The sequence below is a fragment of the Lepisma saccharinum genome, unplaced genomic scaffold, assembly GCF_977018435.1.
Source record: "Lepisma saccharinum unplaced genomic scaffold, izLepSacc3.1 HAP1_SCAFFOLD_422, whole genome shotgun sequence".
Taxonomy (NCBI): domain Eukaryota; kingdom Metazoa; phylum Arthropoda; class Insecta; order Zygentoma; family Lepismatidae; genus Lepisma; species Lepisma saccharinum.
The window spans coordinates 150,043-164,236 of record NW_028143122.1 but is presented as its reverse complement, the minus strand read 5'-3'; the positions used below and the strand labels follow the sequence as shown (position 1 = coordinate 164,236).

Sequence of the window (14,194 nt, the reverse complement as noted above, 5' to 3'; positions counted from 1 at the left end):
TGTAGAAAGAAAGCCGGGCAGTGGACGGAAGTCGAAGTTAAATGAACCCAGAGTGTTGCAACAACTGCGACGTGTTACTGCAGGTAAGGTGGCAAAATCCTACCGTGAGCTTGGTAGGAGGTTTCAGTGCGATAAAGACACAGTGAAGAAAGCATTACAGAAGATGGGGATACGGAGATATAAACGAAAAACTATGCCAAAAGTGACGGAGCAACAAGTTGTTGTCCAGAAACAGCGTTTACGAACCCTTGTGACAAAAACGTTCACTGCAACAAATGACGTGATTTGTATCATGGACGATGAGACTTATTTCACCCTAGATGGCAATGAGTGGCAGCCGAAAACCTACTATGATCCTGGAACTGCTGCCGTGCCCGATCCAGTGCGTTTTGCTGCCAAAACCAAATTCCCACAGAAGGTGTTGCTATGGCTTGCCATGAGTGAGAAAGGACTGTAGAAACCTCAGTTTTTCAAGGCTGGCCTTGCACTCAACGCCGACCGGTATGTAAAGTTCTGTTTGCCTAAAGTGAAGCAGTTTATCAATGAATACCATCGTGGGGACAATGTTGTTTTTTGGCCAGATTTAGCCAGCTGCCATTACGCTGCACAAAGTCTTGCGGCCATGGAGCACTTAGGTATCCCTTACATATCCAAAGAACAGAATCCCCCTAATGTTCCCCAACTGCGGCCCATTGAAGATTTCTGGGCAAATTTAAAGCGGATGGTGTATGCCAATAATTATCAATCACGAACCGTTGCAACCCTCATCCAACGGATCCGCAGATGCTTGCGCGATGTTGATCCATCAATTGCTCCATCTATGCAGAAAGTGCCCCAAAATTGTCGCAAGGCCAGCAGACTCGGTGTGAATGTGTTTGTTCATTGATGTTCAGATACCACCCTTGTATACCAACCAGCACACGAAATACATGTGTGCGTTTTTGCCCTTGAGTGACCACAGCGTTTTCTTTTTGTGCAAATTTTTTTCACCATACGTTAACTCTCCCCCGTATGTCCATGTCTCTTGTCTGCTAAATATGTAGCCATTTTTGAAAGCAATAATTTTTGTTTTTTAATGTTTACCTTCATTTTATATTTGATGCACCCCTCATATATGCTATCTATGCCCCTTTGCAGACCCTCTATTGTCTCGGACAAGATGACTATGTCGTCTGCATACATAAGGACTGGTATACTTTGCACTCCTATACATGGGATAGAATCCTGGTCCATTTTAGTTTCGTGCGCTACCCAATCTATGAAAAGTGAAAATAGCACTGGTGAGAGGATGCATCCTTGTTTGAGTCCCTGAGCGAAGGTTGCAGTGCCGAGACTTGGTTTCCTTCGCATCTTACTCCGAATTCTACCCTCGCATATATTGCTTGCAGTGCTCTGATCATGCGCGCGGACATTCCCTTCTCATACAATTTTCCCCACAAAATATCCCTATGAACTTTGTCGAATGCTTTTTCAAAATCAATGAAAATGCGTATAATTTCCCCCGCTTCTGTTTTATTTTCCTCTGTACGAGAGTTTGTAATATGAATATGTTGTCTAACGTGCTGTACCCTTTCCTGAAGCCCGCTTGTAGTGGTGAAATTTTGTCGAATTGTGAGTTGTAGTCTGGATGGACGTTCTTGAATAGAGCTCCGCGCTTTCACCCCTCAGCTAGCCTGGCATTCTATTCTCCACCGCTGTACGTTGCCACATCTTCCGCCAGGTCAATAGCTTCACCATGTGGATCTTCGGGGTTGTCATCATGTCCAAGCCTACACTATCAGTTGTTTCGACCAAAGTGGAAGAAATAGGCAAAAGTATGGAAGCATTCCAGCAACGGCTTGATGAGTTGCTAGCAGGGACGTCGTTAGGGGGGGGGGCACGCGGGGGCACTGGCCCCGGCAAACGCCAACGTGGCCCCGGGAAACTGTTCTGTATTTCCTGGAAATTTTACTTTGATGACAAATATTGCAAAACAATTCTTCAGTAAATTTTGCTTACAGTTCTTCAATTTTCAGTAGCACGAACCCAAGCAAGGCATTTCTCTTTTATTTCTCTCTTTCTTGCTTGTTGAACACAAACAGATGTATTGGCATAGGATGCAGTTAATGGTTTTGTGGTCCGCCCCGTTCAGGGAAGTCTGAGAGACCTATTGAAAGTGTTTCCTCCCTGTTGCACACCAGATCCAGGATCCCCCCAAACCCGCACTTTCTCTTCATCTGGTCCTGCACTGGCACCATGGGCGCCGAAAGGACGACACAAACAGGAAGATTTAGCTACGGGTGGCTAGAACTTTCTGCGTTAATTATTTTATGGTGCAGAAAAGATATCCCCATGCGTTTCAAATTCCAAGAACAAAATTCTATTGCTAGTCCCTTTTTCGGTGCGGAAATGAATGACATAGCGGTTCTTCTCACATGCACTCAACCCTCTTGCTAATGACCTGCCCGCAAAGGAGGGGAAAGGCCACTTGCTGAAAATTCGAAGAAACATCGAAGCGGTCGGTTCATCTGTTGATTTGATGGACAGTTGATATCTGTCAGTTTGAAGTAGGATTTGTTGTCCGAGAGGTGGTAAACTTCTGTAAACGCGACAAGATAGCATCACGAAGTGTTTGTGATCTCGTTTACCTACATCGCGAGTAAAATGTCGAATGAGAAGCTGCCAGATTGTCTTCCTCTGGAAACAATGGAGCAGGATCGACTGATCGACCAAATATCCAACATGTTGGCATTCTAAAAGAGAGTCTGACTACCACACAAGGTCCTGGGTTCGATTCCCAGGGTGGTTGATCTCTGTATAATTAAGGAAGGAAACTAGGTTAGTAGCAACTGTTTTTACAGCCGTCTGCATGCTCTATAAGTATTATGTTACAAAATTTGTTTATCTTTCTGACTTTCTGTGGGTTTTCTTCATTTAGCATCCACCTGCAAATGCGGAAGCTGCTGCTGCTTAGGTGGCTAGATTGACTAGACATACAAATATAATTAATTCCTAGTCATACAGCGAATAATACTTATAATATGATCATGTGTTATGGAGAAACAAATAACTTATCAAGCATTTTCTGTTTCTATTTGTTGTGCAGTGGTTAACAAGGTGCATTACGATGCCAGGGGTCCTGGGTTCGAATCCCGGGCTGGGCGTTTGTGTTCTTTATGATGGTCCTCTCATCAATTTCACATCACTCATTTTCATCTTCACCTTCACGATTAGCCAAAAAGTGTAAGAAAAGCGAAGTAAAATAAACCAAATCAATCATTTATATATTTCTATATTACGTCGCTTTTCTACCTCTTGGGTTAAATGCGACGATGAGGATGAATGATGAGCCGAAGGAATGGCGATGGGACAGACATTATACAACCATACCTGTCCAATGTCCGAATCTAGGACCTCTGGTTTCGTAGCGTGTTATACTTAGTGGAATTCTTAGGAAGAAAAACTGTTAAAGTGGGGTGAAAAGAAGCAAAGTTGTACAATGCATAAAAAGCGTCTAGTTCTTCTAAAACCTTCCAATTATCGAGTTCGTGTTTTAAGTCCACTGTATGCACAGTAAGGCTAATCGGGGATCCGAACCACTGTGTGCCTCCACCAGGTATCGAACCCGGGACCCCTTGATTAGAAGGCGGAGATGCTACCACTGCGTCATCGAGGAGACCGAGAAAAACTTACAATTAGTCAGTAAAATTAATACTGAGGGACAAGGCCTGCGAAGAGTTCTTTCATTCGGTTGCGCGTGGTCATCACATCGAGTCCCATATAGTTTCGAGAGCAGAATTTGCTTCCATATCGCTTTCAAGTACTTCCCAAATTGTCCTCACGATGTTGGAACAGCATAGAAATTTTGGAACTAATATAAGCAGGCACATACGCAGGGAAAGGGCTCGGGGGCTGCAGTCCTTTCCCGAAATCCTACAAATATTTGATTTTAATAATGTGTAGTAGTAATTAAATTTTCTTCATTAACAGGATTAAACATCTTGTATATGGTAAGTTGCAATATACCAAGAAATTCATCTTCAGCGCATTTACTCCTCCCCCCAACCTTTTCGTCTTTAGATGGCGGCTGCCGATAAGGGATAAGCCCCTTCCGAAATCAAATTCTGGCTACCGGCCTGACCACCAGCGATCGAACCTTGATTGATTAATTGAACTGGTGTTTTAAGTCCACTTTATGCACAGTAAGGCTAATCGGGACAGGACCTACAGTTTAAAGTGAGATCCGAACAACTATGTGCCTCCATCGGGAATCGAACCCGGGCAGGTTGTTGAACCTGCCAAACCAAAGACGAGAGCGTAATCATATGAGCGTATGAGAACTTTGTTTTTTCCAGTGCCATCATATATTCAGTTTTCCACACACAAATAAGATTAATTTTAAGAAATTAGACGTGTGCATATAATTTCTTATCGTCATCATTTCCCAAGTGAACAATGAGATGCCATAGAAGACTCGAGCCCGCCCTATAGAATAGTGCTGAACGCGGTCGCCTTGAACTAAGAGATACCGGATTCGATTCCGGTATGAACTGTATGTAACGAGTGCACTCACGGCCCCCGAAATGACGTGTCAATCATACCCCGGCACGGGGCCAAACGTCGTTATGTGTAAGGGAAACCGGTCGTGACTCACGGTCCAGTTATCAAGTTCGGTACTGAGACGGTCGTTTATGTCATACTATTGCGAGGCGGAGATTAATACCTTGAAATGTTACACTGTTTTGTTTACCTTTGATATGTAGATTCGAACAATCATAAAACACTAATAGCATAGTATCTGGTACCTGAAAAACGTCAAATAACAACACTGACGAACGGTAAAAAAGTGAATATATATTGTAACAACAAATAAAATATTGCAATCAACAACTGTTTACAAAACCTCCTCACTCTCACAACATTCACGCTATCTCTCTTTCACACACATGAGGTATTTTTACATGTGAAGTATGGATACAAATCATGGATCTCATTAACATATCATTCCTTTTAATTTTTAAACCTTTATGTGAATTTATGGCATTTGTCTGCCAGCTCCTGTGCTCTTTTAAATTAACTTAAGTGCCAGCCCTCGGAAAGCGGTTAACAAAGACAATGGGTCGGCGTGGTTAAATCTTTCGTTCGAATGAACGTGTGCATCGAGTCGTAAGGACGACATTATACAAGTCTCTCGGACGGGGGTCTTACACATCAGCCTCTCTCGTCCAATGAGAACAACTACTCAATTACATAGTGATGCAAAACTTAATTGGCTCCAGCTGCCGGAATACACTAATCAATCGTCGGCGCGAGCAAAAATTACCTTAAAAACCACCATGCAACAAATAAATACTATTTCACGCACACGACCTTGCGATAAAAACAACTACGCTTTCCACAATTAAAAAGGACTCATCAGTCAACTATCGACAAGTTAAATGGCGCGACGGGGCGGTCGGTTACACAAGAAATGGAGCACACTTTGACAATTTACACTAAATATTAAAGAAATGAAATGGAGCTTCTAATCCTGAATGCAGACAATTAAATTAGCACATCTGAACATGAAATAACTCTTTTTTATAACAATACCAAAAATTATCAGACGCGGGGTTAGGTTTAGGTTTTTCCTGAGTAACTTTGCGAATAAGTGAGACTTCGGCGTTAACTGTACGGTGTTGATACTAACGACGCACGTTTACATGGACATGAGACCCTCTGAAGTATACTGTACCAGACTCTGCTACATGGCGTGGTCATTCATCTCTCCTGGACGCGGGACTTGCACACGGTTCCTTTGTGGCGAAATTGTCCTCCGAGGTCGATCGCGACGAAGAATAATTGCGACGATCTGGTGTACTTGCACCTCCTTAGTACTTCGGGCGTTCCTCTTGCCACTAGCGTCGGATGTACGTGGTCACGCGCCGGTCAGGAATCTCTCTGGTGCCGGGCTTCGATTCGGCGTCGTTCTGGAAGCGTCGTTCTGGAGTCGTCCTTCAATCTCTCCCTCTGGCTTCGATCGGCGTCGTTCTGAAGACGTCCTTCGGGCTTTGGGCAGTGTTTGGCTTTGGTGTCGTCTTTGGCGTTGGCTGACTGGCTTCGGCGTCGTTGCAGGCGTCAGGGGGAGCGACGACCCCCTTCTCTATCTTCTTTAGCCCTCCATCCTTATGTGGTCCACGCTTGGCAAAAACAAATCACCGCGTAATCTTCACCAAAATAAGGCGCACACTGGTAACTCTATCTGCAATTCGCTCACGGTACGTAAGGAAACAAAGTTCACGGACACAAAGCAACGATCACGCGAGAGTGTAGCGCGGAGATGCTCTCTCTATGAAATCCGGGTAAAAACTGTGTCTGGGATGGTAGCACCGTATATTTATAAGAGAATCAAATTTGTCCGTTGAAACCCACGCTCAGGTAGCTTGGCTTCGCTTTTCGAGGAGACGCGAATGACCTGTGTCCATTGTCTTGAAACTCGGTCACCGAGGCGTCTTCGATCCTTGCAGGCTCGGGCTCCAGCTGGTGTACCTGGTCATCCGTGAACATGGGTTCGACCGCCCGCTGACTTGATGCCCGGTATCGACGAAAATATTCCTTTCGTATCTCCGTGTCAGTGCAAATATGTCATGTCCTAAGCCGAAAAGACAGTTCCGCTGTCACTCAAGAAAAACCCGTCCCCAACTTCCGACGTCTGGCTCGGATACAAGTTTATTCACAAAATAAAATCAACCTCACACTTTCAAGTTGGTGCATAAAATGAATCAATAAACAAAAAAATAATTTTTATCGAACTGCGTTTTACATGTCACTAGGTACCGTGACATGTATACATGAGATGCCTAATCGGGACTGGTTCTACAGTGTAAAGTGGGATCCGAACCACTATGAGCATCCACCGTGTATCGAACCCGGAACCCCTTGATTACAAGGCGACGATGCTAACATGCGCCACCGAGGAGGCCCTTGCTCCTTTTCTTTACATATATATATATAGTGTGCGACCGCCCGGGACCTCACGCCTAAAGGGCCCTTGAGTCCCAAACGGTTGATACGAAAAATATAGGCCTAATAGCCTAAATGGAAGTGAGAAATAATATGGAAAAGGCTAATTTTTGTGCGTAATAAAATTAAAATATTCTGCTTTTCTCTGGTTATAAATTCTTGTTAAACGTTATAATTTGAATGAATACGTCAAATCATGGGCGTTACATGAATGGACTGTCCCGACTAAATGGGGCTGTCTTTTAGCCTTGCATCAATGTTTATAAAACAAAAATTATCTACTGCAAACTTCTGGAGCCTGACTCTCTCCCCTCAGACAACCCATTCCTATATGCAAGGACGAAATCGAAATTCTTGCACAATCTGAAAAATCGTCAATGTTATTTTCGTACGTTTTTATATCTCCACATTATAATATTTTATAGTTCGAGGAGGGGGGGGGTCATGACGCCCCCATGACGCTTCCCTTGAGTACGGGCATGCCCTACAGCTTCAGATTTCATCTTCCTCAAATACACTTCCCGGGTGAGTGAAATTATTAAATATAATTTTCGTCAGCAATTTATTATTATTATTTAAATATGATGAATTGCTGACGTATCCATGAACATTTAGTATCGATTTACATTGAGGTTTCAAATTTAAAAAAACGGATGAGGGCCTCGCCTTGCTACGCCTGTATGTGTATGTGTGTGTGTGTGTGTGTGTGTATATATATATATATATATATATATATATATATAAAAATATAATGTACGTATGTATACAGTATAAGCCTATATGGTGTATAAATAGTTTGTTATTTTATAATAGTTTGATAGAAAAAATCTTACGTTTGGCCCCCCCCCCCCAAACTGATCGACCTAGCTACGTCCCTGGTTGCTAGACAACCATGGATCGGTGCAAGAAGATGCTGACCTCCGCAAGTCACTCCTGAACCTCAGAGAGGAGTTTGTGCAATTTAAGAGATCGACGAGCGACTCCGTGACAGAGCTGCGGCGAGACCTAGAGAGCATGAACAAGCAGATACGCACGAACACCATTGAAATAGATGACCTAGCGCAGTACTCTAGGAGGAACTGCATTTTGCTGCATGGGGTCCCCGAAACCACCAACGAGGACGTGGACAGCATCGTGCTCCAGACTTTACAAAATAAGCTTCAGTTGCAGCACATCAAGCTCGAGCACGTTGACCGGTGCCACAGGCTTGGCCCTCCGAAAAGATCGTCTGCGGAAGTTTTGAGATCGGGAAAACGTCCCATCATAGTGAAATTTGTAAGCTACCGCTCCAGGAACGAGGTGTGGAAGTCAAAGAATATGCTCAAGAACTCGTCCCTATTAATTACAGAGTCGCTAACTCCCTACAGACCAGGCGCGGTTATCTGTATAGCGCAAATGTGCAGTGAACCCCCAGTAATATACAAAATAAACAATAACTGAGATGTTCATAAGCGTAGAGTGCCAAATTCCCTTAGTGAGAAGGAGAAACCGCGGGCCAGAGCCACTCAGCTCCCCTCTAGTTCCGTTTCGTGCAAAGTCTCCGCTGAACCTCCGCAAGTCAACCCCTACCATGCTAAAAGCTTAGGACGGCTAGCAGAAGCTCGACGCGTACATATGGCGAAAATACATGCAGTCTGATACTCCAGGAAGGTCGTCGCGTCAAAACGGACATGCGCAGTTCGTAGGATCACCAGCGAGCTGGAGTGAACCACGCTCTTCTCTCTTCCAGTGTTGCACTATGTGTTTCAATTTGAATTCAATTGGCATTCTCTTTGTATTATTTATATTTTACAAGACTTATTAGATTAATGAAGAGGGTGTAATATAAATGTAGAGGTGACTCCAAACGAAAGCTAGAAGTAAAGATGATGGGACAAATAAGATAAATATGATAGAAAACAACTTGCCTACACATTCAGAGTTTTCTTCTTTAAGATGGCAACACTTCAGGTGGAAGGAGACGAAAAGTCAAAAATAGCGCGAGGGCGAGGGGTCGCTTATCGGACAAGACTTAAACAACCTTTTGGTCTTCTTACGTCAGACTAAATGCTTCCGTTGACATGTTAGGCTTTTTAGGTTTAGTTGTCTTAGAATATATACACTGCAATTTTCGGGGCTTTACCGTGCTTGACCAAAAATGTAGTATTTACTATTTATTCAAGCCTAAAACAACAATGAAGGCATTTCGCACTTACGTCAGAAGACGACCAAAAAGTTGTTTGAGTTTCGTGCGATCAGTTATACTCTAGCGCGAGAGGGTGTTCGAGGGGACGCGCGCGATTGACTTTGTTACGTGTCATTGTCTCCATACTTGTTAGTTTGTTTTGAAGTGCGTGGCTGGTGATTGAAATATATTTGGCGTGGTGATACGTTGAGTGGAGTGGGTGGATTGTGTATTGGAAGGAGTGTAGTTGTTGCTGTGTGAGAAGTTAGAAATAAGTTTATTGAAATGGCTAATGTTACGGTGAAAAGCCTAACGGAAACAAAATTTTCGTCACTGTCCCTTGAAAGGAAACTGGAGGTAAAGCGTGTTGGTCGGCCGACGCCCCCCTTGGACCTTACCCAACGATCGAAAAGTAAGGACAAGGAAATCATAAGGAAATTTAACATGGATGTATATTCAAGAAATGAATGGATTTGTGGGTGCAGTGAAACTAACAGGTTATTCTGTTTCCCTTGTTTATTATTTAGTGTGGATGGCGAAGTATCATGGACGAAAACAGGAGTTGTTGACCTCGGTCACTTGTCCCAAAAAATCAAGAAACACGAAATTTCCAAGACTCACATGAATTCTGAGTTAGAGCTCAATCTTCTGGGGAAGCAAGACATACGACAGCAACTCGACAACGCGTACAGACTTAATATTCAGAGACATAATGATCAGGTTCGTAAAAACAGGTACATTCTGTCAAAAATAGTTGACTGTGTAAAATTTTGTGGGGTGTTTGAATTAGCGCTCAGGGGGCATGATGAAACAAGTGAGTCACAAAATCCTGGAGTTTTTCGTGGCCTCGTTGATTTCAGTTCTGAACTTGACGTTGCCCTCAGGGACCACTTATCAAAAGCAACTGTTTTTAAGGGCACGTCAAAGGACATTCAAAATGATTTGCTATCGTGCATGCTTGAAATTTGCCACGAAAAGATAAAAGATGAAATAGCGAGTGCAGACTTCGTATCGGTAATTGCTGATGAAACAACAGACATTTCATCAATTTTTCAATTGGTTCTTGTTTTGAGGTATGTTTTGCCCAATGGAAACCCAGTCGAACGGTTTTGGGGCTTTTTCACTCCCCCGACCATGATGCTAAAGCTCTATCGACATGCCTCAGAGAAGCTTTAATGCAAATCGTTGGGGACCCGAATAAAGTTATTTCGCAAAGTTATGATGGTGCGAATGTCATGAGTGGTCGCCACTCAGGTGTTCAGACTTTACTCAGGGAAGATTTTCGATACGCGCATTACATACATTGTTATGCTCATGTTTTAAATTTAATTTTGGCACAAGCAACCAGCCAAAATACAGATGTACGAGTGTTTTTTGCTGATCTGAGCGAAATTCCCACTTTTTTCTCACATTCCTCACAAAGAACTGCAGTTTTAAACGAAATTGTTGGGAAAAAAGTACCCCGTGTTTCAAATACAAGATGGAACTTTAAATCTAGAACAGTCCAGGTTGTGCAGGAAAACAAGGAATCTTTAATTGAGTGTCTTGAGAAAATTGAAAGAACTACTCGTCAAACTTCCACCATAGCTCAGGCAAGGGGTCTTCGCTTAAAACTAGAAAATGAAACTTTTCAGTTTTGGTTGTCAGTATTCTACCTCATAATGCCCCATGTCGATATATTATATGAGCAATTACAGAACCGAAATATAGATCCTATACAGCTTAAAGATGCAATGCTGGGGTTCGAATTGGCAATTCAGAAAGTAAGAGACGTACATATTGAGAGAATTGAAGAATCATCCCAGGTATTTTCACAATCAGCAAAGCGAAGGTGTCGGGAATCGAACATATCAAAGAGTGTTGCTGCAAAAGAAGTTTGCGACGTTATAATCAGTCACACAAAGGAACGCTTTCAGTTTACCAACCATCTTCTTGCAGCAAATCTTTTTCTCTCAGATCAATTTGCCAGTTACGAAAAGAAATTTCCACATGTGTTCCTTCAAAAAACTCTAGAGGCTTACCCCTTTATTGAAGAAAACAAAATTCGAACAGAACTGGAAATCCTTTACATGCGTCAAGACTTTCGGGAGGTGTCGGGAGCTTTAGCACTACTACAGTTCATGATGAGGAACAATTTATATACAACTTTCAGTCAGTGTATTAAGTTATTAAGAATATTAGTGACCATTCCTATGACAACCGCAGAGGCTGAACGCTGTTTCTCCACCCTTAAACGTGTGAAGACTTTTCTCCGGAGCACGATGACAGAAGAGAGGTTAACAGCTTTGGCCATGCTTTCGATAGAAAAGGAGTTCATCGGTAGCATCCAAGACTTCAACGAGGCTGTTATTGATAAATTTGCAAGAAGAAAGGAGAGGAGAATGGACTTTCTCTACAAACATGGACAGTAATGCAAGTAGGTGAACAATATATTTTGTTTTAATATTTCTTGTGCGCTTTGATTCTTGTTTAATTCTGTTCATCGCAAGAAAGAAACATATTGCATAGAATGGAATCGAATAGCTTTGATTTAGCGATATACTTTCGAATAGTTATGTAAGAATTATCTTGTAATCGAGGGGTCTTGGGTTCGATTACTGATAGATGCTCATTTTAGCAGGCAGAGATTTGTATGTTTAACTGTAGGGTCAGGATCCAGTTCCAATAATATAGTCTATTTGACAGTGGTGGGACCAGAAAAGAGTTGGCAAGAGTGGAAGAGGCAAAATTGAGGCGAGAATATTTTGTGAATTCTGAGATACCCCTAAATACAATACCATACGAAAATCTTAAATTAAAATGATCGCCCCCTACACACACACTCCTTGGTGCTGTCACTGTTATTTGAACATAGAGCAAATTAACTTTGTCAGTAATCTACCGGCCAAAATTTGATAATTTTCCCAGTACTATCTCTAAGAACCAAAGCGTGTAGTGTCTCAAAAGATTTAGATAAGTCCACTTTGCTTAATTTTGGTGAACCCCCAGGAAAATTATGCACGAGCCGCGCCTGCTACAGACAGAGGGTTTTGCGGGTGGCAAAGGATCGCGTAGGGACACGCAATGCCTGGATCCAAGACGGGCGCATTTTCGTATCTCACGGAGGTCGTCGCTACCTTATATCTTCCCCCGAGGATCTTGAAATTCTCCCTTGAGATGGGGTGCAATGCGGACTGAGTGTGAAGTGTAATGAAGAGCATATGTGACTTTTGTCGTTATGATACGCTGTGTATGAATAATTGTGTGTGTGATGTGTTCAAATCATGTGTGTTTAGTGTGAGTTTTTTGTCCGGGTTCTTGTTTATGTTATCGTTTTTTAATGTGAGTGTGTGTGTGTCATTCCCTGATGCTTTCCTCCATGCTATTCTGCTTGACAGGGTAAGTAATAATTCTAAATTTAATTTTGGTATGCTAATGTTTCTTCTCCCATCTTGTTTCTGTTCGTTAAACCTCAATTCTAAAAATGGCTAATCTGGCAACAACGCATCTCGGTGACAGTGGACGAAATTCTAAAGAGGGTCGTCGCTCTGCTAATTGCCCTGGCACTCCGCCCCCCGCGGTCAGCACAGCCGAAATTCTCGGAAATGAGCTGAAGACTTGTCCGAACTCACTGTTGGTGTCTCACGTGAATGCACAGAGCATCGAAGCGCACCTCGATAGCTTCAAAGCTATTTTCTCCTCCCTGAATCTCCACTGCATTCTTGTATCGGAGACTTGGCTTAATCCCTTCACACCCTCCAGCATGGTCTCCTTGCGAGGCTACAACGTCTTCCGAAACGACAGGTTGGGGAAACGAGGTGGCGGGGTGATGGCACTGATAAGGGAAGATATTACTGCAGTGGTTGTGGCTAAATCTGACGGTAACTACGCACGAAAGACAGAATATCTTTTCCTGGAACTTACCATCAACAAACAGAAGCTACTGCTAGCTGTTGCGTACCGTCCACCTGGAACGTGCTTTGTAAATTGTGAAGAGGAACTGGCTAAACTCATTCCCATGTACTCGCATGTATTATTACTGGGCGATCTGAACTTTCATTTAGAAACTGACAAACCTGAAGTAAATAAATTCCGTGCTGCTATCTCTTCTTACAATCTAAATATTTTGAAGCTCGATCCTACCTTCCACACGGCCAACTCACATTCTTGGCTAGACGTAATCTTAACAGGAGACTGCTCTCGAATCAGGCACGTATCCAAGGAGGGGGCTTAGGGGGCTCGAGCCCCCTCCGAAAGTTTTCAGTTTACACTAGATAAAATGAGGTTTTTGGTTCCTTGTGGTGTGAAATAAAATAAAATGAGGATAATTGAAGGAGAGAAATAATTATCGAGGAAAGACGGAGAATGTTCTGGAACCCTATTATTGATAATAGCACGTATCCAAGTTGGGATTCAGGGGGATCGAGCCCCCTCTCCCAGGAAACTTTTCAGTTTACACTAGATAAAATTAGGTTTTCGGCTTCTTGAATAATGTGACGATAATTTAAGGAGATAAGTAATTATCGAGGCAAGACGGAGAATGTTCTATAACTTTGTTATTGTTAATAGCACGTATCCAAGATGGGGATCAGGAGGCTCGAGCCACCTTCAGGAAATTTTTCAGATTACATTAGATAAAATTAGGTTATTGGTGCTTGAATAATATGATGATAATTTGAGAGTAATAATTATAGAGGCAAGATGGAGAATGTTCTATAACCTTATTATTGTTAATAGCATGTATCCAAGGTGGGGATCAGGGGGCTCGAACCTACCCTTCAGGAAATTTTTCAGTTTACACTGCATAAAATTATGTTTTTGTCTTCTTGAATAATGTGACGATAATTTAAGGAGATTCATGATTATAAAGACGGATAATGTTTTATATAACCCTGTTGTTGATAATATTGCACGTAAACCTTTCTTGCGCTTTGGGTGTTGTCGCAGCGAACTTTTTGGAAGCTGATCGACAAAGGTAGCGCCACAAGTAGGACGATTCGTTGTAATTTTTTAATCTCAGGAAAGCGCGAGAGGGAACGTTCTTGAATAAGAGAAGGAGTCGGACCACTG

General features: G+C 42.6%; 1 protein-coding gene across 1 annotated transcript in view; it reads right to left on the bottom strand.

The window, feature by feature from the left end:
* LOC145982792 (uncharacterized) overlaps positions 1 to 13,132 on the bottom strand; it is a 31,160-nt gene extending 18,028 nt beyond the window's left edge. The window contains exon 1 of the mRNA XM_083116156.1: positions 13,049 to 13,132. The gene's annotated coding sequence lies outside the window, so the exon portion shown is untranslated. The remainder of the gene's footprint in view (positions 1 to 13,048) is intronic.
* Positions 13,133 to 14,194: the final 1,062 nt, after the last annotated feature.